Here is a 23,193-nt window from a genome sequence, read left to right on the forward strand (position 1 = left end):
CCTTTATTCTGCCGTACTTCATCATGCTTGTGTTCTGTGGCATTCCACTCTTCTTCCTCGAGCTCTCCTTTGGTCAATTTGCCAGCCTGGGATGTTTGGGGGTCTGGAAAATCAGCCCCATGTTTAAAGGTACGTATATGTGGGCGTATGTCTTTGTGTGACTATTGATTTTATTGTTCATATGAACATTTCATTAAGCAACCGGACAATGGATTTCTTTTTTGTTTTCAAAAAGGAGCAGTAGTTTCATTCACTTCATATTTCTCTACGTGGTTATCTTTTTCTCTCCATCCTGTCCTACCTTCAGGCGTGGGCTACAGCATGATGGTGGTGTCCACCTACATTGGGATATACTACAATGTGGTCATTTGCATTGCCTTCTACTACTTTTTCCTGTCCATGACAAACTTGCTTCCATGGACCTACTGCAACAACCCCTGGAACACACCAGACTGCAGCAGTGTTGTTGGCAGCGAACACCAGTTCAACTTTAGCCTGGCAAATGCTACCAGTAGCCTGGAAGCTGGGGTGTCTGAGGTAGTGAACCGGACCAAGAGGACCAGCCCCAGCGAGGAATACTGGAAGTAAGAACAGGAAGTATATGATGTATTGTTGGTGACACTAAAAATGCACTTAAACCAAAAGTTTCTCTCTGTAAGTAGTACTTCATATAAAATAAATCAGGAATGCTTGCTCATAAAATGATTTAGTTTTGTAATGCACTTTGTTTTGCCGAGTTATACCAGTAATCTCTTTGGACTCAGTTGTGTAGGCCTGTCATTCTTAACAGAGGTCAAAATTGACTTGGGCCTATTAGATAAGCTTGCCTCAAAGAAGCCTCATGTTTGCAGAAAGTATTCAAATATTTGGACTAGATCTGACTAGACTGGCAGAAGTTTCTGTACAGTGTTGGGCCTGTATCATCTCAACTGGCATACAGGGTGTTTACCATACTCCTCCGCACTCTGTTGTGCAGTGCAGCCACAAAAATCTGCATAAAGTATGATATCTTTAAGCAGATGTCCTGGTACATCTACTGTTTAAGTTCAGGCTTCACTATGATGCATGCTCAATCATCAAGGTAAGTAATTCCCCAAGAGTCGATTATGTTCATCTGGAGGTAACATTTTCAGTGGAAGAAATGTTTCATCACTCATCCAAGTGAGCTCTTCAGTCTCAGCTGACTGCAGGTTTCCCCAACCTTATAAACAATACATTTGCACAATGACTGAAACTAGCACCACTGAATGAACAATGGGCTGTGAGGTCATTTCCTTGATCATTAGTATACAAATTTTTTCAGTGGTGCTTTCGAGGACAGGCTTCACTGTGTTATGTGAAAGTGAGAGTGAGGCATCAATTATCAGGGTTGGGACAATGCTAGAAATTAAATACATTATATATATATATATATATATATATATATATATATATAAAACACCCATCTCGCCCCTGCGGGCGGTTAATCCTTCAAGCTCGGGTCCTCTATCATAACTGCACAGACATGAAATGTAGACGCAGAACCAGGGAGACTGAGTACAGGGGAAGATGGCAGAAATAATTACATGAACTTGACAACATAAGACACACAGACATAACACACATGAAGGGCAAGAGAGACTTAACACAAGGGTGATATAATAACAAATGAGCTAGAATACTTAATGAACCTAAACAAACAATAAACATCCAAATAAACTAAAACTCAAAACACTGGGTCGCATGACCCAGGACCATGACAAGGGAAAGTGCGAAGAAGAACAAAAAAGGGGGTGACACACCAGTCATGAGACAGGAGGCGGCGCCATGTGGTGATACACTGCATTACAACAGCAACTGTTACATAGTCCCCCCTGATGACAAAAAGGCTGTCACAGCCGTACACAGCTGAAGAAGCACACACCACACATAACCGTACCCTATACATAGAGGTTACAGCTAAGATTGGCACACACACAGGGCAAAAGACCATTTAAAAGTGGATTTGGCAAAAATAAGATGAATATGTACAGTGGAAAATCAATTTTCTTTGTTTTTTTTCCTTTTTTCCTTTTTTTTTTTAATTAAATGCCAAGAATGAACCTTAAAGCACTAAAGAGCCATAAAACTGGATTAAGTAGAGCAAACAGAAACATCTACATATCATGACTCAAAATAGCAATGCAACAAGACAGCATCAAACAGGTATTTTTTTTTTCAATATATTTTTATTGATTTTATAATTGAGCAGTATACAACAATCACCTTCAAGAGAACACAATAGAAGGTGGACGGCAAGTCAATAAGGTGGTAATACAGCATACATAAATGTTAAAACAGAGTACATTTCACTTAAGTTTATCCATCAGGCTAATGACTGGTTGCCAAATCTTATAAAACACTCTCTCTCGGTCAGACAGGGTAAACCTGATTTTCTCCAGATGAAGTACATTTCCAAATTCTCTCAACCACATTTCGAAGGTAGGAGGTTTATCAGACTTCCAGCAAAGAAGTATCAGCTTTCTAGCCACAAGTGTAGTCATTGACACAGCGTCTCTGTCTTATCCCTTGCCCATCCCGGTTCAGACACCCCGACCAATGCTGCAAAGGGGGTACATGGGACCTCCCTGCCAATGGCTTTGGTCAGAAAATCAAACAGATGATTACAAAAAAGCTGTAGTTTTTGGCATTGAAAGAAAAGGTGAGATAAAGTTCCTCGATCACTTGAACACTTAACACAGAGGGCTGAAACGTTCTTACATATTTTTTCCACTTTAGCAGGAGAAAAATGCAACCTATACACAACCTTAAATTGGATCAGATTATGTCTAGCATTTATAGAACTACAATATATATTCTAGCATCAAACAGGTTTAACCAAAAAATTTCACTTCAAATCAAGCCTGGTTGTGTGAAAATCATTAGTCCATCCTTTGTTGTTCCAGCCAGACATAATTCTGGGGCAACGTCTGGTCCTGAGATTGTAATGTCCACCAGAAGCTGGGTGCTGGACAGATCTGGGTGAAAGACTGTCTGAAACAGCGCCCACACCAGAAGTGGAGTCAATGTCCGGTAAATCAAAGGGGAATGGCTCAGAGTCAATGTCAGTGACTGCAGGGGGGCCAGGGTGGGCCTGAGACTCAGAGTTCCCTGTGATCTCTCTCCCAGCAGGAGATGAAACAGAATGTTCTTTGGAACCGAGAGAGTTCCAGGTATGGAACGGTTGCATGTTCACAACATGATAAACACCTGCATCCACACCGGAGTCCACCCAAGCGAGCCTGTAATTAACATCACTGAGTCTCTGAGATACACACAATGGTCCCTCAAACAGTGGTGCAAGTTTAGCAGTAAAGTTAGACTGAGCGTCTGACCTGGGGTGTGTCTTAACTCTCACAAGGTCACCAACACGAAACGTGGCATGTCGGTGTCTCAAGTCATTGTAATGTTTTTGTCTGTCATGGTTATAGTCCAGAGCTGCTCTGGCGTGGTCGTGAGCTTCCTGCAGGGAGGCTCTCAGAGTCTCAGGGTAAGGTACACCCGGTTCATCAACACCTGCTGTAGAAGGCTGGGTGATAAGGTCAAGCGGGGTGTCTAACTCACGACCATAAAGCATCATGGCAGGAGTCATACCTGTACTGTCATGGGGGGCGGTACGCAGAGCATATCTGAGGGAGAAACTTGTCCCATGATGTCTGTTTATCTCCTACATAAGCGCGGATTGCAGTTTTCAGAGTCCGGTTGACACGTTCAGTAGCATTCGTCTGAGGGTGATAAGCTGTAGTGAGTCTGTGCACCGAGCCTAAGGCAGAAACAACATGTTCAAAAAGCTCACTCACAAAAGGAGACCCTCTGTCAGAAATCAGGTAAGTGGGTGTACCATGTCTAGCAAAAATGTCAGTGACAAATTTACCAGCCGCTACCTGAGATGTAGCTTCTTTGACAGCACTGGCTTCAACCCATTTAGTCAAATAGTCAACAAACACGATCAAATATGCATTACCAGTGGGGTCACGGGGAAGTGTCCCAACAAAATCCACACCCACATACTCCCAGGGTTTCTGGGGGACAATGGGAACCATAAGACCGGCTGCTTTTTTCTGACTTGGCTTGGTGAGTTGGCACACTGAGCATGAAGTCACATAGCGCTTCACATCAGCTGCCATTTTGGGTCAGAAAAACCTAAAACGCAGTCTAGCCAATGTCTTAGAAACACCCAAGTGACCTGCTGTGGGGTGGTCGTGGTAATAGTCCAGCAAGGTGCCTCTCATGGAAGTAGGGGCAAACAGTTTCAGCTCTTTCAAAAGGTGCAAAGCACATGTGGACTTGGGGTCTCTGTAATACAAAAGAGAGTCATACACAACATACTGCAACAAGGTGGCACTGTCTGAGCTGTTCAGAGAGTCTGCTTCAATGTCTCTGAGGAGTGGACCTGTGACATGATCATCTAACTGCAGCTGTCTCAATTGTGAACGGTCAGTCAGAATGATGGGGGGCAGAGTACGAATGTCCAGGCTGCCCATGACAGCATGATCTGGTAAAAGATCTGTCGGCCTGTCACAGGTCAGAGGCAAAGGGTTGCGTGACAGTGCGTCGGGAACTTTGTTTTGTGCAGCAGGTTTGTGCACTATTGTGAAATCAAAGTCCTGCAAGCAAAGTGACCAGCGGGCGAGTCGGCCCGTTGGGTTTTGACGAGACATGAGCCACTTGAGACTGTTGTGGTCAGTGAAGATAGTAACATGAACACCTTCAACATATGGGCGGAAGTGTTCCAGGGACCATATCACAGCAAGGCACTCCTTCTCTGAAGTGCAGTAGGGGGAGAGTTCCCCGTTGTGAGTTGGTCCCACTGCTTTAGTAAACTCTGCTGTATGTTCAGTGAGTCACGTAAACAATCACTAAGCCTATTCACCTCTGTTCTTAATTCCACCACTTGTTGGCTAAGGCTGGGAGTTACATTTTCAACTATCTGGCACATTAATAATGAGGTAAGTTCCATGTCTGAGTCAGAGTTGTCTGGGTAGTGTGCCATTGCGATTTCAAAAAAAAAATTTAAGCTGCTCCAGCGCACAGCGCAGTCATTTATATAGCAGTAAAAGAGTCAGGTATGTCAGACTACAAAGACAAAACTGCAAAAATGCTGTTCAAGACTAAATTTGGAAAAACCATATATGAAAATGTCACCCAACAACTAAAATTAGACTGAAGTGATCAAAACCATGTTATTACAAAGGCATGTCTGCAACACTAGAGCTCAATGCAAGATTAGTTTTAAATCGTTTCGTTATACTGCGCAGAAGACCAGCACTAACAGTTGTAGTCGGCCAAGTTATCACTTACATGTGCTACAGTCAGTCTAGTCTCAGCAGAGGGAAAGGGGAATGAAAAGCCAGCAGAAATGTTCATTTCCAGGCTCCCCACAGAAGAATTAATCCTTAGAAGACGAAACCAACAGCATGTCCAAATAACAGATCCACAGTGTCCATTCGCGTCATGGAGTTGGCTTCTCTCTTTTTCTTTCTTTCCAAGCGGAGCAGCGGCACACCGCAGTATCCAGAAATTAGTCGGGTTCCACCAGAGCTGAGGCTGCGGCCATGGCTGGGGAAAACGTCTGAGTGGCTGCAAAAGTGAGGGGATTTCCGAGACAGTTCATATGCTAGAAGAGAAGAATCCTCGGCGGGATACAAAAATAGTCTGAACTCCAAGGGGAAAAAAGTTCGGGCGCCAGTTGTAACATGCGGTGGAGATGAAGCCAGGCGCGGAGGTGTGCAGGTGGAGAGCGAATGAGCAACAGCTTCTGACTTTCCAAAAGTACTCATTTATTTAGAATATCAAAAATAAAAGTGCTACCTCTACCACACATTACTTGAGAGCACACTAGTCCGCTTACACACGGGAGCATCCATTACAGGGAGAGTGCGAAGAAGAACAAAAAAGGGGGTGACACACCAGTCATGAGACAGGAGGCGCCGCCATGTGGTGATACACTGCATTACAACAGCAACTGTTATAAGTTGGATGGGACCGGTCCCTTCTGGGGGTCCTTGAGGATCAGGACTGTCCTGCTTCTTCTTCAGGCAATAGGCGTGAACCATGTCGGGGTCTGGTGCTGTCCAACTCTTCATACTGGAGACCCTTTCTTGGATGTCTGCCACTGTGTTGGATACTGGACCCTGTTCGGGGAGGTTGCTGTGGTCTGCCCTCAGATCCACTAGCCACTAAGCATTGCTGTTATGGGTTGCGCCATTCTCCCATATGCTCTACTAGTATTGCTGTGTCTCCAGCCTTGGGGCTGCTGTTCTCATATTGTTCCCCTGCCACTGAGAGTACACCTTGGCTGGTTCCGTGGAGAACAGCTGGTTTATTCTCCTGCCTTCTATCTCTCTGGTGTACCTCTTTAAGTGGCTGGCCAAGGCTGTGAGTCGTTGCTTTGCAGTTTTCAAGGCCTCTGCTATGGACAGCTTGCTATACTTCTTAGGCACCTTCCTCATCGCACCTTTCTGCAGCTCTGATAGTTGGCTAACCTCCCTCCGTGCTAACTTGATCTTAGCCTCCAGTCTCCTTCTCCATGGGCGGTATTGCTCCCTGTGGTTGTTCAACTTGTAGCCAAGCATCTCACTGATCACTGCTGCTGCGGTGTAGATCAGCTGGTTAGTCTCGGTAATGTTGGCCATAGGTATCGTCTGTAGTGCTGCATTCACATTATCTAGTAGACCTTCTGAGGGTAGTTAAAGTAGTCAGCTTCACCATGATTCTATCTTTCAGGTCAGTTCCTCTCGCATTCAATGATCCTTCTATTGCACTTGGGGCTTGGTACCGAATCTTGGGTGGGGTTGATGTTATCTCCCCCCGACCTGTCATCCTGGCTCCCCCTTGCCGTAGCATGGGTGTTGTACCTTGTCAATCTCTAGGTGTGAGAGCAGCCCCTTCTTCCGAATGTTGGAACACTGAGCTACTAGTTGTTTCGCCGTCAATGTGGATGTTGGGTATCGAAGATTCCATTCATGTAACCCATTCCGCCAGGGTTACTTGCATAGTAGCATTCAACAGCGCCCTATTTTCGTCTCTTGCCCACTGATGCCTTCTTGTTCCAGTAGCCCACTTCTCGTCAGTATGCCTTCATATTTCTGTCTGTCGCTCATGTCTGCGGTAGGGTTGCTTAGCATGGAGGGTCTAGTCTGGGCAACCTTACTGGATACAGACGCCCCCAGGCGAGAATCGAACTTGTGACCCCCCACTTCAAAGGCGTGTAGTTTTACCCCAACTTTTTTCTTTTATTTTATCATCATTTTTGTGCCAGTATTAGCATTAATATTGGCCATCAAAGTGGAAGTCAGAGTGTTGTCATTGTCTGCTGCCTCTTATTCAAATGTGTTCAGAAGAAGCAGCCCTGTGTAACTCCACTCCCTGATGCTTTTCTTGGCATTTAAATGACAGAGGGCACATACGATTATGTAATGTGGGACTGCTCAGCTTGTCAGTACAGACCACCTGTTAGTTACTAATTACAATATGACATATAAGACCATTCAGACTGATGGATGTGTTTGATCACAAGATACAAGGTTTGTGCGGCCCTGCTTAAAGTTTTATATTGTCTATGTGCTGAAGACTGTTGATAGAGTGCAAAGCTGGGCTTTTTTTTCTCTTTCAGAGTTTTCTTCTCTTGCAAAGGAAAGCACAACTTTAGTCAGGCATGTAAATGTGGAGTATTTAAAGCACCTGAAACCTTCTCTGTCTGTCTGTCTGTCAGACACTATGTGTTGAACATCTCTGATGATATTGGGAACTTTGGAGAGGTCCGTCTCCCTATCCTGGGATGCCTGTTTGTATCCTGGTCGGTCGTCTTCCTCTGTCTCATCAGGGGCGTTAAATCCTCTGGAAAGGTGAGCCTACGGCACACACACATGCAGACATGCACCCTGTCTTGACAGCATTTTAAAGCCCTTATGTATAGGATGATTTTATCAGCTTGGGTGATTATGTGTGTCTGCAGGTTGTGTACTTCACAGCCACATTCCCCTATGTCGTTCTGACTATCCTCTTCATCCGTGGCATCACCCTGGATGGAGCCATCAATGGCATCAAGTACTACTTAACTCCACAATGGCAGAAAGTCCTTGATGCAAAGGTATGCACTTCCATTAGCAGGTAGATGAATGAGATACACTGGATATAGAAATGTTTTTGAGCTGTTTTTTTCCCTCATCTTTGTACTGCCTCTGACAGTTTGTGGTTTTGTTTGTGTAGGTGTGGGGAGATGCTGCCTCACAGATCTTCTATTCCTTGGGTTGTGCCTGGGGTAGTCTCATTACCATGGCATCATATAACAAGTTCCACAACAACTGTTTCAGGTTTGTACAGACTATGAGTAAACTCATTATAAGCTATGTTAAAAAAAAACAACACACATTCAGGGCCAGGTGACGATGAGTTACTGACAGCAGAGGAGTTAAGGAGCAACTGTGAGCAGTGGGGTAAGATAGTCAGTCGCAGAACGAGTAGGTGAGGTAAGTGGGCACAGAGATAAAGCTCTTTTGGACTTGTGTTAGGTGGCTGGTGTTCAAGACTGGCTTTTTGCATGCTCCCCTGGTGTTCAAGCACAAAGAGATGGTGAAGATGGAGGAAAAAGGACAGAGGGGGGAGGTAAGGAGGGAAAAATATGTAATTTACTCTCCTGAGCATGTCAACACATGGTGATGGAGTGAGAGTGTCGGGGGAGGGGGCTAAGAGGAGAAGTTAAATATATAATTGTTCCTCTGCTGGAAGCTTGAAGTTGTGCTATCAGTGGGCACTGCTGTATGGCAACTTAATCAGCTTGTGTTCTGCAGCTTCATCCCTGGTGGAGCTGCCTTTTGCACTCCTGTAACATCACCAGTTGGTGGGCATGCAGAAGTGCAGAGAGTGGGACTGAGCAGAATCCATATGTGTGGGAAAACGAACTGGCATCAAAGTGATCAGAGACATCCTCTGTGATAACCCTAAACAGGAAATGTGAAAAGAAAGCAGCAAGAAAGATGAAAGAAAGATGAAAAGGTCTTTCCTGGGCAACAGTCAGCTGTCAGAAACAGAGTGTAAACAGAGTAAATAAGCTTTACAACACTATCTTGACTCATACCTCATACCTATTAAGACTAATAAAGCTATGTTCTATATTAATTCAGGGTTTTATTAAACATTGACATTTCAGCAAAATGTTGAGCAGATCGAGATCAGCCGATCCTGTTTATTTTCTTTTAACCATTTCAAATGTGTTCGGTATGTATTTATTGAATTGGTTTTGGTCTTTGTTCCTTTCAACATACAGAGACAGCATCATCATCAGCATAACCAACTGTGCCACCAGCGTTTATGCTGGCTTTGTCATTTTCTCTATCCTGGGCTTCATGGCACATCACCTCAACGTCCCTGTGTCAGAGGTGGCTGACCATGGCCCAGGGCTGGCCTTTGTGGCCTACCCAGAAGCCCTCACTCTGCTTCCAATCTCGCCGCTTTGGTCGCTGCTTTTCTTCTTCATGCTCATCCTTCTGGGACTGGGAACTCAGGTGAGAGCAAGAAGCTGCAGCGCCATGCAGCACTCAAAGATTTCATTATGAACTATTAGAAATCATATAATTAATTTCTTAATTAATCTTAGTAATCAGTAATTAGTCAAGTAATTAATGACCTTGTGGATATAAAAAATTAAACATTACACTTAATGTGTATGGAGACAGATGTATAAATAGGTGACGATATATCTGCAGTCATTAAAATAGAATGGTTTTCATGTTTTCAGCTGGAGTGGTCTACCAAATTCCAGTTTGCCTTCAAACAACAAAACAATGTGCAAATGCTGTCTTTAATCCTTGTTTGTGGCATGCTGAGTGGACCTCCATGCTGATGCTGTAAACAGACCACATGAATTCACTGGAATGAGAACTTACTGGAATTGTTTGCATGGGGAACTCAGGATTAGATTTGATCTGGACCTGCTGATGTGTAATGCTAAAAAGCTTACAAGTCAGTCAACAGTAAGTCAGCCTGTGTGCCATATGTTTTTCATCGCTGACTCAGGGAGACTATCGGTGATGTTTGTAGGTATAACTTAGATGTGACGAAGTAGTATGCTATTTTTTTAATTGATTGTGGGCCCATAGCTACAAAATGATACTCCTGCAAAAATGAGATGGTGAACATTATGCCCCATTAAATAACAGTGTTTGAATTTAATAGACGTAACCTCTTATAAGCCCGATTCCAAGTTTGGACTTTGCTAAATATTTAAAAATAAAGGAGTGGCATCCTGTGTGGTCTTTTGCTGCTGATCATTTACATCTTATTTAAATGATATCTTTAGATGAAAATCTGTATCTGGAACGATGTATTTGGAGTGTTTCAGAAGTAAAGATGGAAGTTCACCCTCCTTAACATATCTCACTGTAAAGTTAATCGGTGACCATGGCATCAGTGCTATTAAGGCTAAAGGGTATATTCAGGTTTGGAGCAACATATGCAGCTATCCAGGGGACATCTGTGCCAGTGAAGGTCTTGCTTATTTCATCAAGATAACATGCACAGCACATATTACAGTGCAGCTCTGGCTATGACACAAATAAACTGAACTGTTATGTCTGTGAAGGTTCTCACTCATCCAGGTCATTGTAGTCTAAGGAGCTTGGAAAGAAAAGCGTCTGGACTTCTTTAAGTTGCTTGAAGACGTTTCACCTCTCATCCGAGAAGCTTCTTCAGTTCTAAGGGTCAAATGGTGGAGAGTCCCAGATTTAAACCCAGTGGGAGTTTCCCACAGTTTCTGTAGTGGGTATGCAAGTGAAGTTTGGTAAGAGGAACTCTTGTGGGGAACACCCCACACCACATCAAGAACTCCACCGACTTCACTGACAAGGTCCAGAAACTTACCCTGGACCCAGATGAAACTATGGTGTCCTTTGATGTAGTCTCTCTCTTCACTTGCATACCCACTACGGAGGCAGTGGAGACTGTCAGAAAACGACTACAAGAAGACAGCTCCTTGGAAGACAGGACCAACTTCACACCCGATCAGATTTGCACACTGTTAGACCTCTGCCTCACCACTACATATTTCAAATACAACAAAGGTTTCTACAGACAAAACCATGGCTGTGCCATGGGCTCCCCTGTGTCACCTATTGTGGCTAACCTTTACATGGAGGAAGTGGAAAGAAAGGCTCTTGGCTCTTTTAAAGGGAGAGTACCCAGCCACTGGTACAGATATGTAGACGACACCTGGGTCAAAATCAAGACACAAGAAGTGGAATCCTTCACTGCGCACATTAACGCCGTGGATAAAAACATCAAGTTCACCAGGGAAGACACAAAGGACAACTGCTTGCCTTTCCTGGACTGCGCTGTGCACATTGAAGAAAATGGCAACCTCAACATTGAAGTTTACCGGAAGCCCACACACACGGACCAGTACCTCCTCTTTGACTCACATCACCCTCTGGAACACAAACTTGGAGTAATCAGGACCCTACACCACCGGGCAGAACATGTTCCCTCTAAGCCTGAAGGGAAAAAGAAGGAACACACACATGTAAAAGAAGCACTTAAAACATGTGGCTATCCTAATTGGGCGTTTATAAAGTCAGCAAAGATGCACAGAAAAGAAGATCAGACACCAGCGAGGGAGGATAAGAAAGACAGACGCAACAACATTGTCATCCCCTATGTAGCCGGTGTATCAGAGAAACTCAGGAGAGTTTTCTCCAAGCACGACATCCCAGTGTACTTCAGACCCAGCAACACACTCAGACAGAAACTGGTTCACCCGAAAGACAAAACTCCTAAACACAAACTGAACAATGTGGTGTATGCTGTACAGTGCAGCGAGGAATGCCCAGACCTCTACATTGGAGAGACCAAACAGCCACTTCACAAGCGCATGGCACAACATAGAAGAGCCACCTCCACAGGACAAGACTCAGCAGTCCATCTGCATCTAAAGGATAAAGGTCACTCTTTCAAGGATGCCAACGTTCACATTCTGGACAGAGAGGACAGATGGTTTGAAAGAGGAGTGAAAGAAGCCATTTACGTCCACTGTGAGTGACCATCTTTGAACAGAGGCGGTGGTTTACGACACCAACTGTCTGCCATCTATAATCCAGTTTTGAGATCCCTTCCCAGACGCCTTAACACCCACTCACATTCTGGGCCATCTGACCTCAGGAAATCACATGATAGGGTGGGGCCGGGTTTAACAATGAGCTCACCCGAAACCCTGGCTGATTGTGACCCACACCCACTTTCACACCTTGGCTCATGTGATTAGGTAGAGGATCATCAGGGGGTCCATTGTCCCTCTTTGGGGGGAAACTCCCACTGGGTTTAAATCTGGGACTCTCCACCATTTGACCCTTAGAACTGAAGAAGCTTCTTGGATGAGAGGTGAAACGTCTTCATGCAACTCAAAGAAGTCCAGACGCTTTTCTTTCCAAGCTCCTTAGAAAACTGAACTGTTACGCTGCTGAAATCTTATATTAAGCAATACACTTAACAGCTGCTTTGTTAGGTACACCAACTGCTCATTAACACTATTGTTTAATCAGCCAATCACATGGCAGCATTTCAGCACAAGAACATGGTCAAGACAACTTGCTGACATTCAAACCAAGCAATCCAATACAAAAGAAAGGCCATTTAAATGACTGTAAATGTGGCATGGTTAGCCAGATAGGCTGGTGTGAGTATTTCAGAAACTGGCGATCTGCTGGGATTTTCCAGAACAAGCATCTCTGCAAAGAAGGGTCCCTAAAAGAGAAAATATCCAATAGGCAGCAGCTTTCGGAGCAAAATTCCCGTGTTTGATATCACAGGAGATTGGGCAGATTCAAGCTGATGGAAAGACAAAAGTAACTAAAATAACCACTCATAACAATCATGGTATGCGGAAGAGGGTCTCTAAACGGCCAACACATTGAAGCAGATGAGCTCCAGCAGACTGGCCAACAGAGAATTGGAAAAAATGGTCTGAGTCTCATATTTAAGCTGCAACATTCAGTCAATACTGTCACAATTTGGTATAACCAAGATGAAGACGCAGGTCCATCCTGCCAGTGTTTCAAGCTGCTGGTGGTGCAGTAATGGTATAGGGGATATTTTCTACACTCAATTTAGGCCTTTGGTGCCAACTGAGCATTGTCTAAATGCAACAGCCTACATGAGTATCATTTCTGACCATGTCCATCCTTTTATAGCCACAGTGTATCTATGATTCTGGCTATAGTCAGCTTACAGTTAGTTTCTTAAACATGACATTGAGTTCACTTCAGCTCCCCTAAATATTTCCTTGCTGAACCTGTGCCATGAAAAATTAAGGATGTTGTGAAGGGAAAATTGGGTCAAACCTGACACTTACCAAATTAAAGTTTTGCCTAATAATGTGGCCACTGAGTGTGGAACAGGAAAACATTTGGCTGTAGCAATTGTTCCCCCATTTCCCAATACATACATTTGAGTGTTGTCAAAAGATAATGCATCACATGCTGGTAAACATGGTTTGTGTGTGTGTGTGTGTGTTTGTGTTTGTGTGTGTGTGTTTGTGTGTGTGTGTGTGTGTTTGTGTGTGTGTGTGTGTGTGTGTGTAGGTGTGTGTGTGTGTGTGTTTGTGTGTGTGTGTGTGTGTACTTGGCTTTTTTAACCTAATCTTTTAGCCAGTATGCATAACAGGTGTTTTATTGTGAGTGCGCATGCGCCAACCAGCATGCAGCCTGTTACAGTTGCTCCTGGTTTTTCTCGTTAGTTTAGCTTTTTCCCTTACTTATTCTTTTTTTCCTTACCGTACTTTCATCCATTTATTGTCTTTCCCTCAATCATGTGAATTGAGAGTTTTTGTTCTGCTGGTGGCCGCAGAACTGTTACTTTTATTGAGGAGCGGGATTGCGGCACAACTCCTACATACTGCACAAACTGTTTACTCCCGAGATCAGCTGATCACCCTGATGCCGGCCGGCTTGCCGGCCAGATCCGCATACGTACCAGCTGAAATTTGGAGAAAAACACATCGGGGATGCAGAGGTCAAGGACATCAGAGAAGAAGGAAGGAGACGGTGAGACAGTGGCGGCTCGAAGCGAGGAGAAGGTACAGACTGTGTCTGCCATCTATCGTAATGGGAAATGTGCGATCGTTAATAAATAAAATCGATGAGCTCTCAGCACTGGTACGGAGTCAGAGGGAATACTGGGAGTGTAGCTTGATGTGTTTCACTGAATCATGGATGCACCAGGACATTCCCGACAATAACGCATCCGTGGAAGGCTTCCATACTGTTCGGGCGGACTGGTACAGCATCGCTAGCAGTAAGCGGAAAGGAGGTGGGCTTGCTGTTTTAGTTAACAACCGGTGGTGTAACCCTGCCCACATAACAATTAAAGAAAGGATTTGTTGCCTGGACATTGAACTGTGTGCTGTTGGACTCAGACTGTATTATTTGCCCAGGGAATTTACTCATGGCATCTTGGTGGCTGTTTACTTCCCTCCCTCTGCTAACCCCACAGCTGCATGTGACACTATCCACTCTGCCATAGCCCGGATACAGACTCAGCACCCGAGTGCTTTCATTGTGATCTTGGGTGACTTCAACCATGTCACACTGGACGATACACTACCAACTGTTAAGGTTCAAATATTGAGAGAGGAATCCATAAATAACCACAGATCCAGGCGTGTGCAATTAGACAGCATTTTAATGAATACACATGTGTGAGTTCAACAACCCAATCAGTGTTGAACTGTCTTTCTCATATTCAGACAACTGTTTTATGGGGTTCAGGTAGTACAGCCCCCTTTTCTGTTACTAGGCAGAAATACGTCACACCAAAACCACAATGACTTTTAACATAGAACATCATCTTCGTGTCTACGGCTGATGCTTCCTGTCAGCCCGCCTTCACTGTCGCTTATCTCCCTGGAACATCAGGTGCACTTCCTGTAGAAAATGTCACTCATACAGGCACAACTTTGCAGTCTAAAACTCATTTAGTAGGTAAGAGTTTATATCTGTGTGTGTGCACGTGCGGGGGCGCGTGCATGCTGTGTACTGCGTACGTGTCATGACCTCTCACTATTTGTCTGTCTGTACGTGCAGAGTTTGCATCTGCTTTCTGAACCTTAGTTGACCTCAACTTAAGCAACCAACCAGGCTAAGGCCATCCTGTGTGTAATGATCTTGACTTATATGTGAAATATATAACAACTGTTTCAGTCTACCACAACTACTTAAGGCTTAATCCGCAGTATGCATACTAAACACCCTGCTCTTAACTTGCACTCACTCTGCTTTCGGTTTCACTTCTGCAAAAGCTGCAACTTCAAAGACATAACTTCCTGTCTCATTTTGGCACAAAGTGTATTTTCCTGTCTCTGCCCTCTACACAGAGATCATAAAAGCATTAATAACATTTAAATTATAGATTCAACTCAACCATTTAAAATGGTTCTTCTTTGGACCTGTAATAAAGGCTAATATAATACCAATATATTTGAACATCTGAATGCATCTGAATGCAACATCCCTATTAACATGAAATGGTAATGATGATTATAAAAATAGCAGCAAATAATAGCAATAAAATATTTCTATTCCCCACACAACATTCAAACAATATGTGGACTGTCCCACCAGGGGGGAGAGAATCTTAGACCTACTGTATGCTAATGCTAAGGATGCATACAGCTCGTCCTCCCTCCCCCCACTTGGAAGGTCAGATCATAACCTGATTCACCTCACTCCCCGCTACGTGCCAGTTGTGAGGAGGGAACCTGTGATCACGAGGAGCATTAGGAGGTGGTCAGAGGAGGCCTTAGCGGAACAACAGAGCTGTTTCAAGGTGACCAACTGGGAGACACTCTGTGAGCCTCACGCCGAGGACATCAACGGGCTTACTGAGTGTATCACAGACTACATAACTTTCTGCACCAACTCCATTGTTCCAGCTCAGACTGTCCATTGTTTCCCAAATAACAAGCCGTGGGTGACTAAGGAAATCAAAGCCCTCCTCAACGACAAGAAGAGGGCTTTCAGAGGGGGCAATAAAGAGGAGGTGAGAAGGGTCCAGGTGTTGCTAAAGCACAAGATAAGAGAGGCTAAGGACAATTACAGGAGGAAGCTGGAGTGGAAACTCCAGCAGAACAGCATGAGAGAGGTGTGGAGGGGCATGAAGACCATCACTGGATTCAGGCCAACCAACAGCAGGGGAGCTGAGGGAGGTGAGGATAGAGCTAATGAGTTGAATTTGTTTTTTAACAGATTTGACACTGCAGTGACTGCTCACAGCCCCACAACCTCACCTGTAGTCAGCCTGGAATCCAGAGCCACACACTGTGCCTGCCCCTCTCTCCACATAGTACTGTTGCCTCCTGTGAGATTCCTGACACCCCTCCCCCACCCATCACTTTCACTCAAGACCAGGTTCAGATGCAAATGAGGAGACTCCACTCAGGCAAGTCTGCTGGACCAGACCAGCGTCCTCAAGGCCTGTGCCCCCCAGCTTTGTAGAGTCTTCCATGAACTGTTCCTGCTGAGTCTGAGTCTGCAGAGGGTCCCAGTGCTGTGGAAGACATCATGCCTCGTCCCGGTACCAAAGATGCCACCTCCCAGTGGCCCCCAGGATTACAGGCCAGTGGCACTGACCTCCCACATCATGAAGACCCTGGAAAGGCAGACCCTGGACCAGCTCCGACCCATAGTCAGACCACATCTGGATCCCCTTCAGTTCGCTTATCAACCCCGTCTAGGAACTGAGGACGCCATCATCTACCTGCTTAATCGTATCTACACCCATCCGGACCAGCTGGCCTGCACTGTGATTTTTAAGGCCAATAATGTTATGGGGATGGAGCTGGACTCCCTTAAGGTGGTGTCGGAGAGGTGAATGTTGTCCAAAATAAAGACATTGTTGGATAATACCTCCCACCCACTCCATGACATGCTGGTCAGTCACAGGAGCACGTTCAGTGAGAGACTGACAGTACCAAAAAGCACCACTGAATGACACAGGAAATCATTCCTGCCTGTGGCCATCTCCTGTACAACTCCTCCATATATGTATGTATGTGTGTGTGTGTATATATATATATATATATATATATATATATATATATATATATATATATATATATGCATGCATATACATTGTATATATTGTGTCTATTCCTTACTTTGTGTAGTGTCTGTCTTTGTTACTGTTAAGCTGGACCAAAATAATTTCCCCTAGGGATCAAAAAAAGTATTGTGATTCTGATTCTCAGACATTTATTAGGCTTTCTGCATTTTTGGTAACATTTATAGACATTATGCTACAGAGGTAGGTTTTTGCTTCAATATAGTAAATATGCACAGATAAAATTCACAATACAGTGGATAGATATGTGGCTGCTCTTAAGGAATGCTGTAATAAACCAATTGTATTTCATTAAAAATACATTTAAATACACAGGACAATGAAGTCGAGGAGCTGTTATCCTCACAAATCACTCAACAATGGATAATCCCCTTGGTTTTTGTCAAGATTCCTTTTGGTCTGTTATCATGTAAGCAGAAATTTGATCAAGAATTCGTCTCCTCTCAAATCTTTTGCCCTGTTTGCGTAGTTCTGTCTGCTGGAGACTTTAGTGACGGCCATCGTCGATGAAATTGGTACAGACTGGATCATCAAGAACAAGACAATAGTCACGCTGTCAGTGGCCATAGCTGGTTTCCTTCTGGGAGTGCCGCTAACGACACAGGTAACATGGATGCATGTGGCGAGCACATCCTTAAATGCAACCACTTTCTCACTGGGCTGAAGTTTTTGACAGTTTTTCTTTTTTGTGTGTGTGTGTGTGTGTGTGTGTGTGTGCACGCAGGCAGGAATCTATTGGCTTTTACTGATGGACAACTATGCTGCTAGTTTCTCTTTGGTCATCATCTCATGCATCATGTGCATCTGTATCATGTGTATTTATGGTAAGGAGGGAAAAAGAATGAACATGGTGCATTTTCTAACTGTGGTAGTTCAATTTCACAAATATTACAATATTACAATTACATTAAGTTAGCACAAACTGAAGCACACTGAAATAAGTGAACTGCAGACAACAGGCACACAAGTCTTTTTTTATGTCCTGTCCATTAAATTGAACGAAGTGGGGTGCAATTAATGAAAAGACAGTATTAGTGTAATTGTTTTTATGCCTCCAAGACAGTTACAACCAGTGTTGGTCAAGTTACTTGAAAAAAGTAATCAGTTACTAATTACTGATTACTTCCCCCAAAAAGTAATCCCGTTACTTTACTGATTACTTATTTTCAAAAGTAATTAATTACTTAGTTACTTAGTTACTTTTTAAAAACACAATTTACAACCTGAATAGGTAATAAAGCGATAGATCTTTCAGCCCAATTCTACTTTTTCTGCATAATCCATCATACAAAATGTAATCAAATGGAAAAGTCTCTTTTTAAAACTTGTTTTATTAGTTTTAATCTTTTAACTTAAATTATATGCCACATTCTCTGACTGGAAGAAATTTGTTTAACATTTAAACCTATTTTCTGCACATTCCAGCACATAAAATAAAATATTTTTTTTGTGTTTACACTCAGTCTTTCAAATAGATGCAAGTAAAACACAGCAGAAAATAAATAAAGTCAAAGACTAGTTGCTCTATTTTCACCTGTAAAGCAGGAGGTTTAGGCGGAGGTTTGCCCTGGTGCAGGTGTGCCGCAGTGGTCAGTTGAAGACTGCGCGAGTTTCTCTGTGAATTTCCCATTACAGTCGTAGCGCATTCGGCGCTTGCTTGGAAGTTTAGGGGGGTTTTTTCGCTGTAAAAAGAAGTTTTCTTCCCACGCACAACGGACACTAATGTTTTTGTCACTTTTTATGGAATCAAACTCAAAATAAGGTCAGTACTTCCACACTTTAAACGCTGCATGCTCATACTCTCTCCCGCACTCGATATATTATCCATTGTTGATCTGCAGACAGCTGTTGTCACGAACGTCGCACTCGCTTACGTCATTGTCATGAGACATTCTCGCAAAAAACTCACGGTTTTAGTAACGCAGTAACGCAGCGTTCCTACGGGAAAGTAACGGTAATCTAATTACCGTTTTTGCAATGGTAATCCCTTACATTACTCGTTACTTGAAAAAAGTAATCGGATTACAGTAACGCGTTACAAGTAACGCGTTACTGCCCATCTCTGGTTACAACTGTCGCCAGGCCCCAATCAGCAAAAATACTGAAGGTGCTCTACTAGTTGTCTCATAGAATGAGTAATAGACTCATTCCAACAGCAGAGGATGAAACAAGGCCAAGTATTCAAGCTGATCTCAGATATACCACCAACGTTAGTGGATGATGGAAAAAAAAGGTCAAATTTACTGATAGACAAGTTATAGATGATTAGCAGGTACAGTACAGTGTCATTCATTATGGATTATGAGCCCAAATACACCAAAAAGCTTTAAAAGAACCCCTTAAACAACTAATTCAACAGTTACCTGAACTCTACCTCAATTACTCACCATTTATAGACAGTATCAAAGATCAACGTGGTCACAGTGATGTCACCCAATGGTTTTGGACTCCATAGTTTAAAGCGCTAACTTAACAGACTAATGAAAACTAGAATACCACTTACCAAAACTGAAGCAGGGTGTTCTTGGATGGTCTTTATCACACAGCAGACATAATATTAGTTACATAATCCAGTACAAGTAGTCAAAGTTGATGATGATGATGATGATGATGATGATGATGATGATGATGATGAATGCTGGGTTTTTGTTCTTTTGGAGGCCACAAGAACTACTTCAAAGATGTAGAGATGATGCTGGGCTTCCCGCCTCCTCTCTTCTTTAAAGTCTGCTGGAGATTCATCTCACCTGTGATTATCTCTGTAAGTGAACACACACAAGCACACTGATCTAAGAGCAGTCATAGTGATTGCAATATTTTGTATAGTCTGCAGGATGTTGAATGGAAGGTTCTTAACTTCCCTGTGCTGCTGATGCATTGTTATGGACCCAACCTACACTTGAGCTGCCCTCAGTGCTAATCTTTTTGGCTTTTTTTCCAGTTAAAACCTCTAAAAGCAAAGCTTTCTGACTGAGAAATGGACCGATGCAGCTGATATCAATGGTATTTCCCAAGCAGCCGTATTAGTGCACTAAGCTGCTGGGCCAACCAAGAAATTCATTGTTGTTCATTACTGGTCAGATTTCAGGCATTTTTCTCTCTCTTTCATTTCTTTGCACAGAGTGCTGCCCTGCCCTCCAGGGCCACTGTTAGCACTGTTGGCCAAACTCACTGCCTTTGGCTGCAGTAAGAGTTTATTTAATCATCTGCAACTTTTAAACGCTGTCAACAGTGATTTCACCTGCACTGGGGTACTTTCCTCTTACATCTTCATGTTTTTACCCACTCATGTGACATATATCTTTGTTATTGTGTTATACATGCATTTTGCACACATTCAGGCTCTTCCTGTTCTCTTTTTGTCCCTGCAGTTCATCCTGATTTTCACAGTGATCCAGTACAAACCCATTACTTACAATGACTATGTGTATCCTGGCTGGTCCTTGGCTATTGGCTTTGCCATGGCTCTGTCCTCAGTGGTCTCAGTGAAAAGCTGGTCATCATAGAGACTGGGAAAACAGAGGAAGGTGTCGTTTGGGGTAGAGGGCATAAATGCAGACATTGCAGCACACAGGCTGGCAACAATGAACAAAACTGAAAACACAAGAAGATATGATGCGGTACAAACAGAAAGATATGACCGCACAGTGAATTGCAATACATGGCTAGCTTCCTTCTCGCTCTTTCTCTTTCTCTTTCTCTCTCTGCCTGTCTGAGTCTCGCTCACTTCCTGTGGAAAGGAAGCTCTTCCTCCCCACTATCATCAAGCATCTTCATGTTTTTACTCACTCATGTGACATATATCTTTGTTATTGTGTTATACGTTCAGGCTCTTCCTGTTCTCTTTTTGTCCCTGCAGTTCATCCTGATTTTCACAGTGATCCAGTACAAACCCATTACTTACAATGACTATGTGTATCCTGGCTGGTCTTTGGCTATTGGCTTTGCCATGGCTCTGTCCTCAGTGGTCTGCATACCCATCTACGCCCTCTACAAGATCTCAAAGTCATCGGGAGCTACCTTTAGAGAGGTACAGCATCATCGAAAGTCTCTATAAACCTCTCCATTAAACTGATATAAACTGCTCTATAGTTAGATACAAAAGGCTAAATTTCCCTCTGAAGCATTTAAACAAAGTTTCAAAAAAGGTCAATGTGTTAAAATATTTTTGCATGCAAAAGCTGCGCTAGACATTAAAGCACTTAAAGTTTTAACATCATCTGAGCAACTGAAAAGCTCTCAACTGTATATCAGCTGAAGTATGCTTGCCGAATAATGGAAAGAGCTCTTTCCGTGATTCAATTGCCCGTTTGTATTACGTAAGCTCTAAAAGCAGTTGAACTATTAGTTTAAACCATAAACAATAAATATTAATTCAAGTCTTGATGCATGCTTAATCATGCAGGTAAGTTAATCCAAAAAAGTTGATTCTGTTCTTGATGTAGCGTTTTCTGTGGGAGAAACGTTTATGAATGAAAGAACTGACCATGCAGCCCAGTGTTTTGTGAACTTGAGCTGTGTAAATAACACTGAATTAAGAAGCACAAGGGAAGTGACACATTTACAAAAAAACAAACAAGAATAACAAAAAACCCATACACATGAAAATGAGCAGGCTATAACAGTGCAGTCTTTTTATGCAATCTCTCCAAGGGGACATTGATACCACATTAATGCCACATGTTTAGTTTCATAAAGACCCCAAGTGCTGCAGAACTGTTAATAACAACTGGGAGAAAGTATAGAAAGTACAATGTGTGTCAGCACAAAGCTGTCCTGCTGTTGAAATGCTGCAATTTCTGACAATTAGACAGGCCATAAATCTTGTTTAAGAGATGTGAATGTGCAATGGCAGCTGCTAAATTATCAGATGAACTAAAAAGCATGGAGAGAAAATGAAAGTTAAGTGGAGTTTAGTCACAGTGAAGAAAAGAAAGCAGCTAAAATGTCACAGAATGAAAACCTAATTTGACTTCATAAGCCTTGATGTTTCTACTCTAAAAGACGTGTCTTTCTTTCTCTCTCAGAGGTTGAAGGCAGCGTGTCGAGCACATCCAAATTGGGGCCCTGCCCTCCAGGAGCACCGGACAGGCCGCTATGACCCTGTGGTCTCCAGAGACACTGTGGAGGCCCTTCCCTTAGAGTGATGAGCTGACAGAAGAACAGAAGGAGAAGGAGAAAGAGAAGGAGGAGGGAAAGGAGAAGGAGAGGAAGGATGAGATTAGTCTCACCATCCAGGGAAGCAACGTGCTGTGTAAATAACACTGAATTAAGAAACACAAGGGAACAATCCCACCCTCAGCGTGTAGATGGCACTCTGCTCTATCAGCATCAGGGGGTCAAAGTCCCACATCCTTCCTTCTCCTTCATCCTTAACCCCACTTTCCCACAGTCCTCTGTCGGGGAGATCCCATTCACTGGAGTCCTTTACATATTGTAAGGGCTTATTATAGCTATCCTAACTTCTTCTATCTATCTGTGTGCTGTCTCAACATAAGTGAATAAAAACAAAATGAAAGAAAGAAAAAAAAATTGGCTCAACACCCAAAAGATTTGTGTATTTGCATCATGTGCGTGAGTGAGTGTTTAATTTGTTCTGATTGCGTTAAAAATTTTAATCGTGTTAATCGCGAAGATGGTATTAACGCATTAACGTTGACAGCCCTACAACAAACACAGACTTATAATTTGCACCAATGTGTTTTCTAAATTATATCACACACATATATGCAAAACGTGAGTGCGAGGGCCCTCGGTGCGCCTGCTTGCTGCTGCTGCTGCTGCTATGCTGAAGTCTCACACATGACCTGTCGAAGGGGGAGGGGGCGTACTGCTTCCAAATAGAGCACATTTCATTCATGACATTGTCAATCCAAGCCCATTATGTATTAATTATTTTTCCTGGGTTGTGTGAAATCTCAGAAAAAAACCCTGAATCTGTGCAGTAAGGTGTAGGTCAATTAGTCTATTAGTTTATGTTGTGGGGTTGGGTGTTGATACTGGAGTGCAAAATTACTGATGGAAGATGGACAAGAAAAGGTCAAAGCCATCAGGTCCTCAGTTTAGGAA

At 43.3% G+C, this 23,193-nt stretch overlaps 1 pseudogene; it reads left to right on the forward strand.

Annotated features, from left to right (window-relative positions):
* On the forward strand, nucleotides 1–22,511 carry LOC116316820 (annotated as a pseudogene).
* Nucleotides 22,512–23,193: the final 682 nt, after the last annotated feature.

This window comes from Oreochromis aureus, linkage group 3, assembly GCF_013358895.1.
Source record: "Oreochromis aureus strain Israel breed Guangdong linkage group 3, ZZ_aureus, whole genome shotgun sequence".
NCBI lineage: Eukaryota > Metazoa > Chordata > Actinopteri > Cichliformes > Cichlidae > Oreochromis > Oreochromis aureus.